The sequence below is a fragment of the Dendrobates tinctorius genome, unplaced genomic scaffold (genome assembly GCF_039654945.1).
Source record: "Dendrobates tinctorius isolate UK_male_01 unplaced genomic scaffold, ASM3965494v1 ptg000093l, whole genome shotgun sequence".
NCBI lineage: Eukaryota > Metazoa > Chordata > Amphibia > Anura > Dendrobatidae > Dendrobates > Dendrobates tinctorius.
This window is the reverse complement of record NW_027361761.1, coordinates 26,382,501-26,400,732: the sequence shown is the minus strand read 5'-3', so window position 1 is coordinate 26,400,732 and position 18,232 is coordinate 26,382,501. Positions and strand designations below refer to the sequence as shown.

General features: G+C 47.4%; 1 long non-coding RNA gene and 1 pseudogene across 2 annotated transcripts in view; one reads left to right on the top strand and one right to left on the bottom strand.

The window, feature by feature from the left end:
* The window catches only part of LOC141098622 (uncharacterized), a 126,601-nt gene that overhangs the window by 28,758 nt on the left and 79,611 nt on the right, over nucleotides 1-18,232 (bottom strand). The gene's annotated exons all lie outside the window — the stretch shown is intronic.
* LOC141098628 (serine/threonine-protein kinase SBK1-like) overlaps nucleotides 9,627-18,232 on the top strand; it is a 53,632-nt pseudogene continuing 45,026 nt past the window's right edge.

The following is an 18,232-nucleotide window of genomic DNA, read 5'->3' as shown; positions in this document are numbered from 1 at the left end:
TGCAGAACTGGCCACACAGTACGAGGGATACGGTATTGGACAAATAGAACCTGTCAGAGCTTGTGTAACATTTGGCTGCCCAAGCATTGTTTTTTTCCCCAAACAAGATATAAGCTGGGGAAGATTACAGCTAACACAGAAGCCTTGTTAACCGGTGGCCTGAAGGGGACGCCCGTGATGCCACACTGTAAATATCCTAGGAATTTCTCTGTATTCGCTGTTTGCTTCTCACAGCTGATGTTTCCCGGACAAATGCGCTTTTCCTGGTGACGTTTCTTATTTAGTGTGCAACGTAATTAGTTTACCTTTGTGATTTATATTATGCAAAAGTGTACGCAATATCACACTAATTTCCTATTCTTTGACCAATAAAATTAAATCGCCTTCTTTAAAGCCATATCCAATCCCTTTAAGCTCTTGACAAAACAGCGGTTTCTCCTCATTTCTTTAAAAAGTCGATATCAATAAATCTCACTTGAACGTCTTTTGCACACCAGTTTCCAGATCAGTCTCATTTTAAAAGAGCAGCAAATAATTTGTCAACCCATGTGCCTCTGGTACAGCTGTATATGAGGGGTTAATCTTATAGTACTGGTGTTTTCACCGATCCTAGCAGTTATAGCAGGAGCAGAACTGCATCAGTTGCATGGTGCAGCTTCTGTACCAGTGCGCTCTGCCAGACTGATACATCTATCAGGGAGCAATAAATGACCGGAGATCTTGACAGATATACCCATCATAAGGCATTACTGGGTTAAAGAATAATATTTAGAGTAAGGCCCATTTTCTATAAAGATTTTGCTTTGATAAATTTTTATCATTTCTTTATGGAAACAACGTGGCTCTTAAATTAATGAACAAGACACGGACAAAGCATGAAAATTTCCTCAATGAGCTCTGTGTGTCCATCCACCTATCAGGTCATGAAGGGATCATCTATACCCACCCCATCTACGTGGACTCGGATAACTTCTACATCCTGACCCAGGATTTGGCCCCTGCAGGAACTCTTCACTCATAGAACCCGGTGTAAGCATTTCAGAATCACTAAATGTTTTTGTATATTTAATTATGTAAAATTGTGGCCATATTTTTTTTAAAATGCTTTAAAGTGCAGTCAGGAACAATGTTATAGTTTAGCTTTTAACGCTCATCTATACTCCAAGAATGGTGTTCTCCAACATGCAGCTCAATAGTTCTAGCTAAAAACCTTACTTGCCCCTTCTTGACACTGTTGCGGTTGCTGTAGCGGGAAGGTACGGAGATGCAACCCGGAAGTGGACCCTCTGGGTCACGGCTCCAGAGCCCCCGAGGGTGAGCGCCCAGGTGAGGACCACCCCCTATACAGGGAGTGTTAGGGGCAGACCCCCAGGGGATGGAACCGCGACAGCCGGAACCAAAGGGGCGACTAGGGCTAGGCAGGAGTGGAGGCACAGGCGTATTCGTACAGAGAGCACAGGAGAGCACAGAGCGTAGGGATCAGGCAGAGCGCAGAACGGGAGCGTAGCTGGAGGCTGCAAAAGAAGACACAAAAAGCTGAAGGATGTGAGGAGCAGGGCCGAGTAGGAGCAACTGAGGAACACAGTACAGCAGGAGAGCAGAGGAAGGACTGGCTGAGGCAGAGAAGGTAGAGGCAAGAGTAAGGGTGTGAGGAGCAGGAGCACAGCGCAAACAGAGGCAGGTTAATAGGGCCTGGAACACGGAGAGTGCTGCAAAGACAACGAAACCGTGTTAGAAGAACAGGCGTCTTACCAGTCCAGACACCTGCCATAAGTAGCGCTGGGCGCCGCCATGTTGGAGGCGTGGCCAGCGCATCATGTTACCCAGGGGGCTGCGCGCATAGAGGGAGGCAGTGCGCAGACTCCTGCCACTGGGGGAGCCGGAGGCCGGGCGCGGGGACGCGCCGGAGAGCAGGAGCACGCAGGGAAGTGCGCGTCGCCGGGTAAGTGAAGCCCGGGGGCGTAACAGACAGTAGTATTAGTGGTTTTGTATAGACTAGAAAGTCAGATTGGGAATTCCTATTCTAGATTAATGTACTAGTAGGATTTTTCTTTATTTCACCACCAGATAGTTATCAGTAAGGCATGTTTTTGTATAGTAAGATACTTACCAGTTGGCATCTTCTGCTATTCTTAATGCAGTTCTGATCCTTTAGTGCATCATGTGACCAAGGTTGTGACTTCCTGGTTTGCTCCAGTGTTTGCTGTAAGAATCGGAAGTCACTTCTCAATGTAAGTCTAGGAGATTGAAAATCAGGCTCCCAGACTTGCGACCAGAGTTAGCGATCGTTAGCAGTGACTTCTACCAATAAGATCTAAAGGGAATTGAAGAGGAGAGGGGCCAGAGCAGTACCAGAAACAGAAGAATATGGCAAAACATGTTCCCTGTGTGTTGTACAATATTTATGTTACCAATAACTATGTGATGTTGATCTAAAAGGAAAAAGAAAGGGACCAGAGCATTGTCAGCAACAGTACAATGCGGCCAACAATAAGTATTACACTACTCACAGAAAACACTCCGGTAAGACAATGGTTATCAATATCTTATGCTGAACTAACATGAAAACGTGGAGATTTAGTACCATTCTGATTTTCCTAAGATCATACACATTTTCTAGTAATCATGTATCTAATGGATTCATCTACTTTTCCAGGTTCGAATTCCAGAAGTGAAGATGAAGCGTTGTGCGCTACAGTTGGCCAGAGCGCTAGAATATATGCACGATCAAGGACTAGTACATAGAGATGTAAAACCAGACAATGTATTACTAATGGACCAAGATTGCTTCTAAGTTAAACTGGGTGATTTTGTCCTGACACAAGCAATCAGTTCTCTGGTGCCATCAATGTCATTCATCATTCCTTTCTTGTCCCCGGAGCTCTGTCAATTGTGACACCATGAAGCGCTAGTTTTGAGGCCCAGCATTGACACATGGCCCTTTGGTGTACTTCTTTTCATTGCATTTACTGGATGTTTTCCATGGGAAAGAGCGGTAGATGACTATCCTGTTCCAAGAATTTATCTACTGGCAGCATTTTGAAAACCACAATGCACCACCAGGACACTGGACCAAGTTTTCCATCAATGCTCATTAATTTTTCCATTGCCTGCTCTCTGAAGACACCACCACAAGGAGTTCAGTGAACATAGTCATGAACTATCTTGAATTTCCATGGAGTGAACACTATGTGCCTGAACATTCGCATGAGTTTGTTGTAGACTACGTTGACATGGAACATTTGGCGACTGAATTCATCATTGTGTAGGGAAGGTGACCGGATGGACAGACTTGTCAGAATAGAGAAAGGAAGGTTTGCACAGTTTAGACAGGTGTCAGTTACTACAGTGGGGAAACAGCTGAGAAAGTGAAGTGGACGTGCAGTACCTTGGGTTGACCATTAGAGGGCAGGGAGGAGTGTGAGCAAAGGACTTCACATCAGCTTAGGGATAAGGAAACCATTGGTCATGGGGGGCGGAATTACAGGGAACCGGAAATGATATAAATTTGACAGGAGGGTTCCAGAAAGTTCCAGTCCCCAGGGGGAGCTCAAGTGACAGGAGGACTACGACAGTTTGTGCACTGTGAGGAAAACCAAACCAGGGGGACTGAGGAGAGAGAAAGTCAGGGGGGTGGTCCTGACACTAGAGTACCACAGAATAGACCAGGCACTGAGGTAAAGCATACCATATTGAGGGAGAGACAACTGATCAGTCAAAGTACTGTTGGTTTACGGGCCTAAGGCGGCCACAGTGACGGATCTGACAGGAGCGTCGAAGAGTGAAGAGGGGACGGTGCCTATATGTATATCCCCGGTGTAAAGTATGGTGTGCGGGAAGCGGCCCTGGAAACGGAGGGCCGATAAGCGAAGTGAAGTATATTGAAGTGCGGTGTGCTTCAGAGGCCGTCAGGCGGACGGCAAGAGAATAAACTTGGACCTGTTGTACCCTAAACCTGCCTCATCTTGTGTGTGTACGTCACTGCGCGGTATATTGAGGGACCACCCCCAGCCAGGCCCACTGACCCTACAATTGAAGGAGAAGAGGAGTATCTTGTAGTGGAGAACCGAGGGGACAGAGTGCATCATCATAGGCAATGCCCCTGCGGAAGCCATATCTCAGTCCTGTGATGCACTGCTGATTATGTCTGACAACGCCAACCTTGATTTGGGTTTCGGAAGTTGAAATCATTTAGATCTTGGGTAAGATGTGGGGAGCTCAAAATCCAGCATGTACACTTTATTAATTTGTGCTGGCTTCTGAATGATATTATGGCTGGCCTTCAGTGCTAATGTCACCATGCTGTTTTACCAAGGGTGTAAATATGCATTTTGCTTTTTTTTTTTTTTTTTTTTATATTAAAGTCCAGGGATGAGAGATGTGGGCAGGTTTTGGTATCTGCTAGCCATGTACCGAAACTGATTTGCAAGGAGAAGTCCTTAGCGAACATGAACCAAATACGGTGAATGGCTTTTACTTTGTTTTATTTGCAGCTATATGAAAATCCGTGTAGATTATCTAACAGCCTGAACCAAAAGTTCTTGACCCATATAGCAGCATTTAACCTCTTTTATCAGAACCCAACTAACCTGGGTTGCGTTTTTGGTGAACTCAATAAGACCACTAATGAGCTACATTTTATTGGTTTTACTTAGAATGGATTTACCGTCCTCTTGCTATATGGCCACACAATAATCAATGTTATTTCTAGTAACATTTTACTTTCCAAGCATTTTTACTAGCCTTGTAATAATGTTTAATTTTTTTATATATATTTAAATTCATATTCTTCTATAACCAACTAGAAGTATCCTACATTTTTTTTTTATCAAGTAATATGGAGTTTCTCTTTTGTCTTGGCACCAGAATCACCAGTTTCCAGGCGGCTTTCCAAACCCAGGAGATGGAAGATATTATATCAGTCTTCAAAAAGATGAGCAGAGGGATGTCTGATCAAGTTCTAGTTGCACAAATCAAGAGGTATGTAAGCACGGTCAGAGAAAGCTCCAATGATGGAGACCTCTGCAAAAATTTATTTTAAAATATTAAAAAAGCCATAGATCTCCATGTGGTTCAATTTTTGTAATTTAAAGAAACCCATCAAAGTTTTTACGGTTAAACTAGTAACGTGCTGTCACTTGGCAACACTAACTAGAGCCCTTTAATATCCTACCTGAAGTGAGAAAAGTTCTAGAACTCCCATATCCTCATTCATCTGGGTGGTGTTGGAGTGCTGACTGTAGTAATGAGAGAATGTCCTTGGATAAGCATGCTCGTGTTGTCACTAAGTGTCTTCGGAGTGCTTGAAAAAAAAAAAAAAATGTTCGCGCCCCTATGGCTGCATGTCTGTAGGTATTGGCTGTTAGGCTGCCCAACAACCGCGAGACATGCAGGCATGGGGACTCAAACATGTTTTTTGAGTACGTTGAAGACTCCGTACATGTGAATGCGCTGATAACGCCTTATGTTCGCTTATACAACGGAGTCCAGGTGTGATGGCTGTTGGCGTGTGCATTCTGCCCTAGTCCATGTTCCACTCGGCAAAGCTCTCACCGATGTCACACACCGAGCAGCATGTCTATCACGTCAGAATGACTCCAGCTCCTCAGTGCTGCCTTGGTGACTGGCGCAATAGTTACAGCCTCACTTCATGTTCATACAGGTCAATATCAGAATCATGTCAATTTCATCACAGCAGTATTTTTCTATATCAGTTGGATCATAAAAAGCCGGATTACTTACCCGTAATGCTCTTTTAAAGAGTCCACAACAGCACCCACTGGAGAGATTCCAGAGACCAACACCTGGGTGGGACCACCGTGCCAAGGACCGTCCTGCCAAAGCTTAGGTCAGAAGTTGATGAAAGGTCAAGTCCATAGTGATTATAGAAGGTGGAAGGGGATGACCAAATTGCCGCCTTACATATGGTTTCAATTGGAACGTCTCCCCTCTCGGCCCAGGAGGTCGCCATTGCTCTAGTGGAATGCGCTCTGATGCCTTCCGGAGGATTTTCATTTTTTGCGGAGTAGGCTAAACGAATGGCATCCCTGATCCATCGGGAAATGGTGCTCTTCGTGACTCCGTATCCTTTTTTATAGCCCTGAAAAGAAACGAACAGAGCCCTACACTGCCTCCAGCTTCTAGACCTCTCAATATACTTTAGGACAGTTCTTCTGACGTCCAAAGTGTGGAATTTCTGCTCCTCTGGAGTGGAGGGATCTTCAAAGAAGGTTGGGAGGAGTATCTCTTGAGATCTGGTATTTTGTTGATACCTTAGGCAGGTACAAGGGGTCTGGCTTTAATATTAATCTATCTTGGTCTACTTGAAAAAAGGGTGGATCTATGGACAGGGCCTGGATATCACCCACTCTCCTAGCAGATGTCAGCGCTACCAAGAGGGCAGTCTTGAGTGACAAGTATTTGAGGGATATCGGGTCTATCGGCTCAAAGGGTTCCTCCGTCAGGGCCTCTAAGACCAGATTTAAGTCCCATGCGGGGATTGTAGGTATGTGGACTGGAGTTGTTCGTTCGCAGGCTGTGATAAATCGTGATATCCACTTATTTCCTGCTATATTATGGCCGTACAGTGCCCCTAACGCGGACACCTGTACTTTCAGTGTGTTTACTGCCAGGCCCAAGTCCTTCCCTCTCTGTAGACATTCTAAGATAGGAACTATCGGGACTTCTGCTGTATGGGGTGCTATATGAAACTGTAGGAATTTTTTCCATATTCTTGTATAAATCTGGGTCGTGGACTCCTTCCTACTCTGTAGGAGCGTAGCAATCAGTGTTTTAGAAAACCCTCTTGATCTTAGTAGCTGCCTTTCAAATTCCACGCCGTCAAGTGTAAGCTGTCCACTTGGGGGTGGATGAAAGGGCCTTGGGAGAGTAGGTTGGGAATCGAAGGGAGGACCCAAGGATCTGTCACTGACATAATTCATAGCCACGAGAACCACGGCCTCTTGGGCCAGAATGGTGCTATCAGGATTACTCTCGCCCTGTCCGCTCTGATCTTCCGAATCACTTGTGGCAGGAGAATCAACGGAGGGAAGGCATATGCCATCTTGAACTTCCATGAGGCTTGGAGGGCATCCACTATGTCTGGGTGATCTGATGGAGACAGGGAAGCAAACGTCTTTATCTGTCTGTTCTCCCTCGTGGCAAAGAGGTCCACCTGAGGTTGTCCCCATAAAGTTACTATATCCTTGAAGATTCGGCAGTTGAGGCACCACTCCCCTTGCCAAAGTGTGTGTCGGCTTAAGAAGTCCGCCTCTTGGTTGTTCTCTCCCCTGATATGAAGAGCCGAGAGGGACAACAAACAGCTTTTGGCTAAGCTTAAGATTCTTGCCGCAGAAGACATCAGAGTCTCTGATCGAGTACCTCCCTGTCTGTTTATGTAGGCCACTGTAGTGGTGTTGTCCGATAGGATCCTGACACGTTTCTGTTGGAGCTGTGGAAGGAAATGGTGTAGAGCATAGTATACCGCTGTCAGCTCTTTTAAATTAGACGAGTATTCCCCTTCCTCTCTATTCCACCTTCCTTGACAAAAGCTATTCCCCATATGGGCTCCCCAGCCATGGGGGCTAGCATCGGTGGTTAGGATGCAGGATGGTACTATGACCCATGGGACTCCTGAGGATAGATGGTCATCATCTAGCCACCACTTTAGAGAAGTCAAGACCTCCTGAGTTAAGGTTATCTTGCTCTCGAGGTGACCACCATGTCACCTGTCCTCTTGGAGGATCTGATGCTGAAGTGTACGGACATGATAATGGGCCCACCGGACTGCTGGGGCACAGGAATTTAGCGACCCCAATAGCGACATTGCCCCTCTCAGAGACATGCGTGGTCTATCTATGGCTGCCTCTACTTTCTCTTTTGTGAGTGCAATCTTTACTTGAGGAAGTAGACATCTCTGGGTTGTGGAGTCTAACTGGAACCCTAAAAACATCTGGAGGGATTGCGGAACGAGTCTGGACTTCTGTATATTGATGATCCAACCTAGATCCTGCAAAGATGAGATTGCGTCAGCCACACGTTTGGTACATTGGGTGACCGAGTTCCCGATTATTAGGAAGTCGTCTAGGTAAGGTACGATTAGAGTGTCTTTTTGGCGAAGATTGGCCATCACCTCGGTGAAGATTCTTGGTGCTGTAGAGAGGCCGAAAGGCATGGCTGTATACTGAAAATGACGGATCTTGTCTTCGAACACCACTGCGATTCTTAGGTATTTTTGGTATCTATCATGGATAGGAAGATGATAGTAAGCATCTTTTAAGTCAATTCCTGCCATTACACAGTTTGGAAAGAGAAGCTTTATGGAGGATCTGATTGATTCCATCTTAAACTTATAATTTCTTATAAACGTATTAAGCTTCCTTAAATTAATAATTGTTCTAAACGTACCGTCTGGTTTGGAAATTAAAAATAAAGGAGAGTAGAATCCTCTACCTTCCTGTCCCACTGGGACCTCCACTAAAACCCCCTTAGATAGTAGGCTCCGAATTTCTTCTTCGAGGGCCTTTTGTTGAACTAAAGAGTTAAGGCGGGTTATGATAAAGAAATCATAAGGGGTTTGAAGGAATTCTATTTTCATTCCCTCTTTAATTATACCCAAGATCCATGGGCTCGAAGTTATTTTTTGCCATTTTGAAAAAAAAAAAATTTTAATCTACCCCCTACTGGTGGGTCTGATTTTTTAATTTTTATTTTCCCTCCGGAATGTTGAACCCCTAAACATGCTACCCTTTTGTTTTTCTTCCTTTGCGGGCCATCTATTTGATCTATCCGTTTGCCTCCTTCTTCCAAACGGTCGTCTTTTAAAGGTTCTCCTATAGAAAGGGATAGAAGAGTCAGGGAATGCCTTCTTCCTCTCCTTTGCTTTGGCGAGTATGTCGTCTAGGGCTTTCCCGAAGAGAAACTCACCCTCACACGGGGTTGCACAAATCTTAGATTTTGATTGTGCGTCCCCCTTCCAGCTCTTCATCCACAGTGCCCGCCTGGCGTTGTTCACAAGAGCTGCCGATCTTGCTGCCAGCCGCAGAGTTTCCGCCGAAGCATCAGCCATAAAGGCAGCTGCCCCTCTGACTAATGGAATAGCGGCCCGTAGCTTTTCTCTTGACACCTTCTGCTCGATTTGTTGATCCAATTGGTCCAACCACACAAGCATAGATCTGGCGGTGCACGTGCTGGCTACTGCTGGCTTAAAAATACCCATGGCAGATTCCCAAGACCTTTTCAATGATGACTCTGCCTTACGGTCTAGCGGGTCTGCCAATAAGCCTGCGTCCTCTACCGGAATAGTAGATTGTTTTGAGGTAGAGGCTACAACGGCATCAACCTTTGGCACCTTGGTCCATTTTAACAGCTCGTCATCGCTAAAAGGATATTTCCTCTTTGAGGCCAATGGGAGAAAACTTCTTTGATCATGTTTTTCCCATTCTCTTTTTATTAGGGCCTTAACTGCCAGTATCACTGGGAACGCTCTCCTTTTCTTTTCCGCCAACCCCGCAAACATTATTTCTTGTGCGGTCTGGGCACCCCTTGGTTCCTCACACCCCATAGTGCTCCTCACAGATTTGACCAGGTTATCCACACTATCCAGGGGAAAACATGACTGTCCCTCCATGTCTGATGATGACGAGGAAGTGAGTGAGGAGTCGGAGATTAACCCCTGTTCTTCCTCTGACTCTGAGCTGAGGGTCACCTGTTTTTTGCTTCTAGTCTCTGAGGGTGAGGGAGTACTGGCACGGTTGATAGCCTGTATTTCCTCCCTGATTATGGCTCGAATGTCTTTTGACGACACTGCGGACCCCTGCCTAGTCTATCTGGTGCACTGCTTGCAGAGCTTTTTGGGGTAGGAGTCAGGGAGAGGTTCAGAGCATAATGCGCATTCCTTATGCTTAGATTTTTCTTTTTTCTTTGCCTGGAAAGTGGAGCCGAAAGGAGGTTGGGGGAAGGAAGAGGTCAGCTTAATAGGTAGAGTATATACTTTGCACACTCACCCAGTGAAGCATTATATTACCGGATCGGATGGCTGAGATCCCGTCCTAGGTCTTGACTCTCCTGTCTCGCTCCTGCGGCCGGTGTCTGTCCTAGCGTTGCGGTCCCTGGTGGAGTTGCTCCCCGCAGAGTCTCCTGCTGGAGTGTGCGTTTCCGTTGGGGACGACATGGCTCACCACCGCACAGCTGCGGCGCTGTTTAAATAGATTGCTCGTCTTTTTTCCTGCCCCCGGAAGTCGCTCCTCCTCCCCGGGATCACTGCGCATGCGCCGTCGCACTCTCAGCCACCCTGCCCCGGAAGTTCAATCATTACTTCCGGGGGTCAGGAGCCTCTGCGCCAGCCGGCTACCGCACCCCCGCTTCTGTATGCGGCCCGCGCTCTCCATGCCATCGCCCGTTTCTATTCGCGCCACTGGCGCACTTACCGCTCCTAGCAGCGGCGGTCTGCGCATCTTGGTGCCATCGACGCGCTCCTGGGTGAGACCGAGCGGCCCATCCCGGACCCGGCCATCATCCTCCATACACCAGACGAGGGGGGAGCCATCTAACGGAGTCTCCCCCGACGCTGCCTCCGGACCGCAGCCCCTGCCGTTCGCGTGGAGACCGCACAGGCGGCATGCATGGCCCAGGTATGCTTTCCTGGAGGAACGTGGCTCCGTTTGGAACAGGAAACCAAAACTGAGGAGGAAAGGCGGACCGCCCCTTTTATCTTTCCTGTAGGGTTTCCTGTTCCAAATGGGGCGGATCCGATACCTCCAGTGGGTGCTGTCGTGGCGAAGGGTAAAACTTAAGGTTTTTTTCTGCATTCATTGTATGTTTTCCCCGCATTTTTACTGTATAATGTGTAGTTTGGATTGACATTCATTTCACTGTTCAATGTTTTAAGTAAACAAAATAAATCTTTAAAATGTCTAATAAAGAACAAGCCCTTATTTGTCGACAAGCAATAATTTGTTTTTTTTACTTTCAAGGTGTAGAATGGGGTTTGTGCTTTGTATAGAGCCATATATTCTGTAAGTCACAACTAAGGCATTAGATTTCCCCTTTACACGATTATATTAACAAACAGAAAACCCATTTTAAGAATTTCTGCTTCATTTTTTGGCCAAAAGAAAAAAAATTACCTTCAACACCCGACCATCATCTATTTTATAAGAATTTAATATGGTACATTGAATTAATTTTTGCCCACAACAGCATCCCCCCTTAGCAGACCATCATTCAGGGTAAGGATTATCTTCTGCCTAACATTTCTATGTGCATTAATTAGCATTTTTCTTATAAATCTGTAAAAATGTCACCCTACAACTGGATGCCAAATGTGGAGCATGTTCTCCATGATCCACGATTGTCCATCCAGTGTGAGTCCAGCTACAGAGTCATTATCTTCACACCCCTCACCCTTATGGAGTCTGAGGACCGTTAAGCTGGAGTCACACATAGCGACTTGGATGAAAACTATGGATTTTTGTTGGTGGTTGCTTTATTTCATCTATGGGCTGGGCTTTGCTTAGGGTTATATAGTCCTCATGAGCCTAGGAATAGGGAGGGATAATGCTATAGTGCTATAGTGTCGCTGGATCATATGCTCACATTATACGTGCTTATATGTATGATATTTCTGTGGTGATGTGTATTATTGATACTATGGATGCCATAATTTCGTGATTATCATATTTTTATTGTGTATAACTCTTGTATCAATAAAAATTACTTATTTCAGTTGTTACTTTAATTAGTGCAGTGTGCGCTTTTTTGCAGTGGTGCCCTCTTTTTTTCCCCATTTTCTCAAATGATACTTTCAGCGCCTTTTCTCAGCCAATGATGGAGGGCGCACACTGTGGGCAATGCGACGACATGCGCAGCGGCCACCACCATCTTAGAGAAGGGCATTGAAGTGATTGGCTGGCTTTGTGTGGCGTCACAGTGGGTATAAAAGGCTCTGAATGCCGACCGCCATCTTACTTCTGGCGATCTTACAATAGGGAGAGGTGCTGCTGCTGATTCTGAACAGGGAGAGCGTTAGGCAGGGAAGAAAAAAAAACTGCTTCTGCTGATAGCACTTTTCACTGTACAGTTAGTGTGCAGTGAAAGGGGAGGATTTTTGTTGTGTGCAGCAGCGCTGGTGGTGATTAGGCTGCCTTTTAAGGCTACCTGCTACCTGCATTTCTGTGTGCACACTGCTGTTCAAACTGATTTTTTCAAAGCACTCCAATTTTATTATTTTGTTCTGGTGAGGTACTGAGCGTTCATTTTTTCACACCCCATATATCGGTGTACGCTCCTCACACACTACCGTGTACCGGCTGGTATCACAGACAAATAGAAGCTATCTGGGTGTGACTCTGGAAGAACAAGCCGAGGAGTTTCCATTTTTCCAGACCTACACCTTAGAGTGCTGTCCGTTTTTCAAACAGTTTCGTATATCTGCTGTTTGATCACGGTCAAAACTAGACAGACCGCGTGTGTCAGTCCGTATACAAATAGACGGAGATTGACAATTTTCCATACAGGCACCGTATAGCGGTGTACGCTCCTCACACACTACCATGTACCGGCTGGTATCACGGACAAATAGAAGCTGTATGTGGCTCTGGAAAAAAAAGCCGAGGAGTTTTTCCGTTTTTCCAGACCTACACCTTAGAGTGCTGTCCATTTTTCAAACAGTTTCATATATCTGCTGTTTGATCACGGTCAAAACTAAACAGACAGCGTGTGTCAGTCCCTATACAAACAGACTGAGATTGACAATTTTCCATACACACCATATAGAGCTGTCTGATTCTCAAACAGTATTGTATATCTGCTGTTCGCATTACAGTCACATTTATACAGAATCAGCGTGTGTGTGACACTCCGTAAATACATATACGGAGATTGTTAGTTACACAAAAAACGTATACAGCTGTACACTTCTGATACAGTTCCGTATATCTGCTTGTTGGATTACAGTCCAATACATACTGGGAGAGCATCTGTGACTAAAAATATATACGTTGATTTAATTTTTTTAATACACCTTACACAGCTGGACGCTCCTCATACAGTATCATCTCTGCGCTGGTATTTCTGGTACATTTTCCCAAACATGAGGAAGTATGGTGGAAGAGGCCGCGGACGTGGGCAGGGGGGGGGCAGCTGGTGCTGATGGTGGTGCATCGGCTGGTTCTGGCAAAATCACAATAGCAGCTAAGGCAGGAAGTGTTGAGCCTGCGTCATCCTCTGGCTCAGGAAGGCCTGTAAGGTTACCTTTTCTTGGAGTAGCAAAACTGCTTTTAAAGCCGGAGCATCAGGAACAGGTTTTGGTGTACATTGCCGAAACAGCCACCAGCTCTATTGCCTCCTCTTCTGAACGTTCGAAACCTGCAAGCACGGAGTCGTCAGTGCAGGGTTCTGGTCAGGAAAAACACCTTTCCTTGTGTCCTTCACCCCCCCAAAAGTTAAGGATGCGGCAGCCCACACTTCAGATTACTCTGTGGAGCTCTTTTCACATACCATGCCTGGGTTATCCAGTCAAATCCTGAATTCCCCAGTCCAAGATGAATCTGACATGGAGTGCACTGATGCACAGCCACTGCTAGATGATTCTGCTGGTACATTGACCCACAGCACTACTTTGCCCTCGCAGTCTATTGAGTCAGAATCTGACCCTGATGAAACTCAGGTGCCCCTTCCCGCAAACTACAGTCATGGCTAGTGTTGAGCATTCCGATACCGCAAGTATCGGGTATCGGCCGATATTAGCGGTATCGGAATTCCAATACTGACTTCCGATACTTTCGTCATATCGGATACCGGAATCGGAAGTTCCCATCACGCTATGAGCCTGCTTGCTTTGATTAAGCCAATGGGAATCCTCCGAAGTGTGGGCACATCCTGTTAGGCATGTAGGCATGTTAACTATTGGCATGGCTGTGATTGGCTGCCGAAATGATGTCATGATGCACTATAAAAGCCACCACAGCCGCCATTTCTGGTTCATTCTACTGTGAATTCAGTTAGGGACAGGCTGCTGTAGAAGACTGTGAGGGACAGTTAGAAATAGCGATTCCACCAAACATCTAGTGCTTTACCCAGGCTACATAAACCACCACTGTAGCCTTCTTTGCCCTAGCAGCAGTGTTCACAGCTGTCTGCAAGGGCTGTGTGAGTGCAGCTCACGCTGTGGAGTTTGTCCTGCAGCCAAGTCAGGTTGTAGGCTGCCCAGCGTGCCTCACTGCTGCCTCATACATCTTTTAATTTTTGAGCTGCATTTTTTACATAATTTCAATCTAGTGTGCTTCCATCCGTATCCATATACGTTGGTTGCAAACACTAGTAGTAGACAGCGGAGCCTTTCTGCAGCCTGTCAGTGCCAGTGCCCACTTAGCTGCACTGTTCACGGCTGTCTGAGAGGTCTCTTGACTGTGTGTGAGTGCAGCTCACGCTGAGTAGAGTGTCCTGCAGCTACGTCTGGTTGTAGGACGCTCAACGTGCGTCACTGCCTCACACATATTTGTCTTTGAGTGCTGCTCATTTTTTCTTCTCCTATTAGTGTGCATCCATCCGTATCCATCAACATTGGTTGGTTGCAAACACTATATAGGAGTAGATAGAGGAGCCTTTTTTTCTGGCTTGTGCCCTGCCGGCGCAGCCAGATTAGTATTACCCAATTTTTTTGGAGCCTCATCTTTTACATTGTAGGTTACCTGCCTGCATTGTAATAGCTCCAAAAAGTTGGTGATACTATCAGTTTCAGTTCTTTGTTCACATACTTTGAGTTTGTTTCCAACAAAAACCACAAAAAAAGTTCACCAAACACTACATTTGGAACTTGTGTAGGCCACATCAGCTCCTATTAAAGTGTAGTCCACACACACACACACTTCATAAAATTAGTGTTTCTTGTACCTGTAACCAGCTGTTCAGGAATAAGCACACTAAGGCCCCCCTTTGTACTTTTCTGCCTATCTTAAGCAGTCTGGCAAGATGAAGAAGGCAGGGAAGTAAGGCGCGTGGGCGTGGAGTTTCAGCAGGGAGAGGACGTGGGGATTCTGCAGGGAGAGGACGGGGGATTCTGCAGGGAGAGGACGTGGGGATTCTGGGCCTGCTGCGGGCACCAGTGAGTCAGCATCCCCCAGTTTTATCAGGCAACAGTCCTTTATGCGCAGCTTTGTAGGACCTCAATGTACCCCACTGCTGCGGGAGGAACAAATTGAAGCCGTTGTCGGATGGATGGCAGCTAACGCATCGACTTCAATTACTTCCACAGCCTCTCAGGACCAGAGCACCAAAGAGCAACCATCTGTCTCTTCACCACCTGCCAAAGTGCCCAGGCAGTCAGACATGGACAGGAGCCATCACAGTCTCTACTTCTGTTCTCGGAATCTGTTGGCTTGGAAAGAGGGGGCCAGCCAAGCAGCATTCCTGAATGTGAAGAGGGAGTATGCAGTGATGCGCAACTTCTTTGTCCCTCTGAATCTGAAGAGACGAGTGGGCCAGTGCCTATGGTCAGCACACCTCAGTACGCATCAGATGACGAGACTCAGTTGCCACTTTCTGGTGCGTACGGTGCTGGCGAGACAACCCCGGAGAAGCAGCTGTTTGAAGAGGGGAGGGAAGATGATGAGGTCCTTGACCCATCATGGCGTGAGGAACAGGAAGGTGGTGGGAGCAGCGCGGAGGAAGAGATTCCCCTACCGGCCAAAACAGGAGGCAGAGGGAGTGGGAAGACTTGGTTGCCTTTACCCTCCATTTCGGCACCCGTTAGGAGCATTCCTCATTCCAAAGGCAAAACGGGCGCTCCCAAGACTTGCAGTGCGTGGTCCTTTTTTGACACAGTTGCAGATGACATTTGCTTTGTCAAATGCAAGCTGTGTCATCAGAAAGTCAAAAGAGGGAGAAATGTCAGCAACCTCAATACCACAAATGTGGAAACATGTGCGCACCAAGCACGAGTTGGAGTTGCAGAGACACCCTGAAGACGTAGGCCAACGTACAGCACCACCTACCACCTCTTCAGTTCGTGTTGGGGCTTCTTCCTCCAGCTCACACACTGCTGGTTCGGCTTCCTCACAGGATCGCCAAGGAAGAACCTCTGCCACTGTTGTCCGGAGACCCTGTCAGATTCCACCCATAGCAGCACGTTCCCATCCATCACAGCCATCGGTAGCACAGGCATGGGATAAAAGGCGCCCTTACTCGGCAAACCATCCCCGAGCACAGTCTCTGAATGCTGGCATTGCCAAACTTCTGGCAGTTGAAATGCTGTCATTCAGGCTGGTGGACACTGACACCTTCCGGGACTTCATGGCATTGGCAGTCCCCCAATACAACGTGCCCAGCCGCTTTTATTTCAGCAGGCGAGCCGTCCCTGCCCTGCAGAAACATGTTGAGGGCAAAATAAAACATGCGCTACTAAACGCCGTTAGTAGCAAGGTCCACCTGACCACCGATACGTGGACCAGTAACCATGGACAGGGACGATACCTTTCCCTCACTGCCCACTGGGTCAATGTTGTGGAGCCGGGTACAGATCTGGAGAGTGGCGCTGTACGTGTTCTTCCAACGCCACGGATTGCAGGACTCCAGTCTGTACACAGACTCCTCCTCCTACTCAAGTTCCTCAGAAACAGCAGAGCAGGAGCCTGTTACGACCGATATGAGCACAGCCGTGGCCAAACGTCAACAGGCTGTACTCAATTTATTTGGGGAAATCGAAGCCACACAGCGCAGGAGCTCTGGAATGCTATCAAGCAGGAGAGCGATGTGTGGTTTGGGCCAGCGAATCTCCAGCCGGGCTTGGTAGTGTGTGACAATGGCCGAAATCTGGTGGCAGCTCTTGGCCTAGGCAACCTCACACACATCCCATGTCTGGCACATGTGCTTAACTTGGTCGTGCAGAGCTTTCTGAGGGACTATCCGGATCTTGATGCGCTGTTGCACAAGGTCCGCATAGAGTGCGCTCACTTGCGGCGTTCCAGCACGGCAAGATCGCGCCTCGCTGCTCTGCAGCGACGATTTGGCCTTCCGGAACATCGCATCATATGTGACCTACCCACCCGGTGGAATTCAACGTTACATATGTTGGAGCGGTTGTGTGAGCAGCAGGCAGCAGTCATGGAGTACCAGCTGCATCAGGCGCAAACAAGTCGCACTGTGCGCCGTTCACACTTCAGCACCATTGAGTGGGCCTCTATGAAGGACATCTGCCTCGTTTTGCGTGCCTTCGATGAATCCACGCGGATGGCGAGTGCAGATGATGCACTAGTTAGCATGACTGTCCCCCTTATCTGCCTGCTTCAACAAACACTGCAAGCACTAAGGGATGAGGTTTCGGAAGAGGTGGAGGATGAGGAGTCCCAAATGCCATCTGCTTCTGGACAGTCTGCACTACGCGTTTCCTCACAAAGGCCTAGGCAGGGGACACTTTGTGAGGAGGATGAGGAGGAGTCGATGGAGGAGGAAGACATCTCTCCAGAGGAGGGAGGTACACAAACCTCTACTCAGTATGTACAGCGAGGGTGGGGTGATGCAGAGCAGGCCGAGGTCACGCTTCAAACAGGGGACAGCGGTTCTTTGGCAGTTGGGAGTCTGCAGCACATGGTTGATTTCATGCTGCAGTGCCTGAGAAACGACCGCCGCATCGCCCACATTCTCGTCTCGGCTGATTATTGGGTGTACACCCTCCTAGATCCTCGCTACCGGGACAGCATACAAAGGCTCATACCAACGTTGAACCGGGAGCGTAAACTGCGGGAGTACGAAGAGTCACTGGTGCAGTCCATAATGTTTTCCATTCCACCCGACAGCATTGTTGCTAGTGCTTTACAAAGCAGCTCTGTGCGTCGAGGCAGTGGAGGAAACTCTGCACAAAGAGGGAGCAGAGGCAGTGCCGCAGCACAAGGCAAGACCACTATGGCCCAAATGTGGCAAAGTTTTGTGTGTCCACCACAATTGTCTACACCATCAGCGACGCCTCGAGTCAGCAGGAGGCAACGCTTCCGTCAGATGGTGTCAGACTACATGTCTTGCCCTGTCACTGTACTCCCAGATGGCTCTTCCCCCTTCAAGTTTTGGGTCTCTAAGCTGGATACATGGCCAGAGCTTAGCCAGTATGCATTGGAGGTGCTGGCTTGCCCTGCTGCCAGTGTATTATCGGAACGAGTCTTTAGTGCCGCAGGTGGTGTACTAACAGACCGTCGCACGCGACTATCTTCCGATAATGTTGACCGGCTGACTTTTCTGAAAA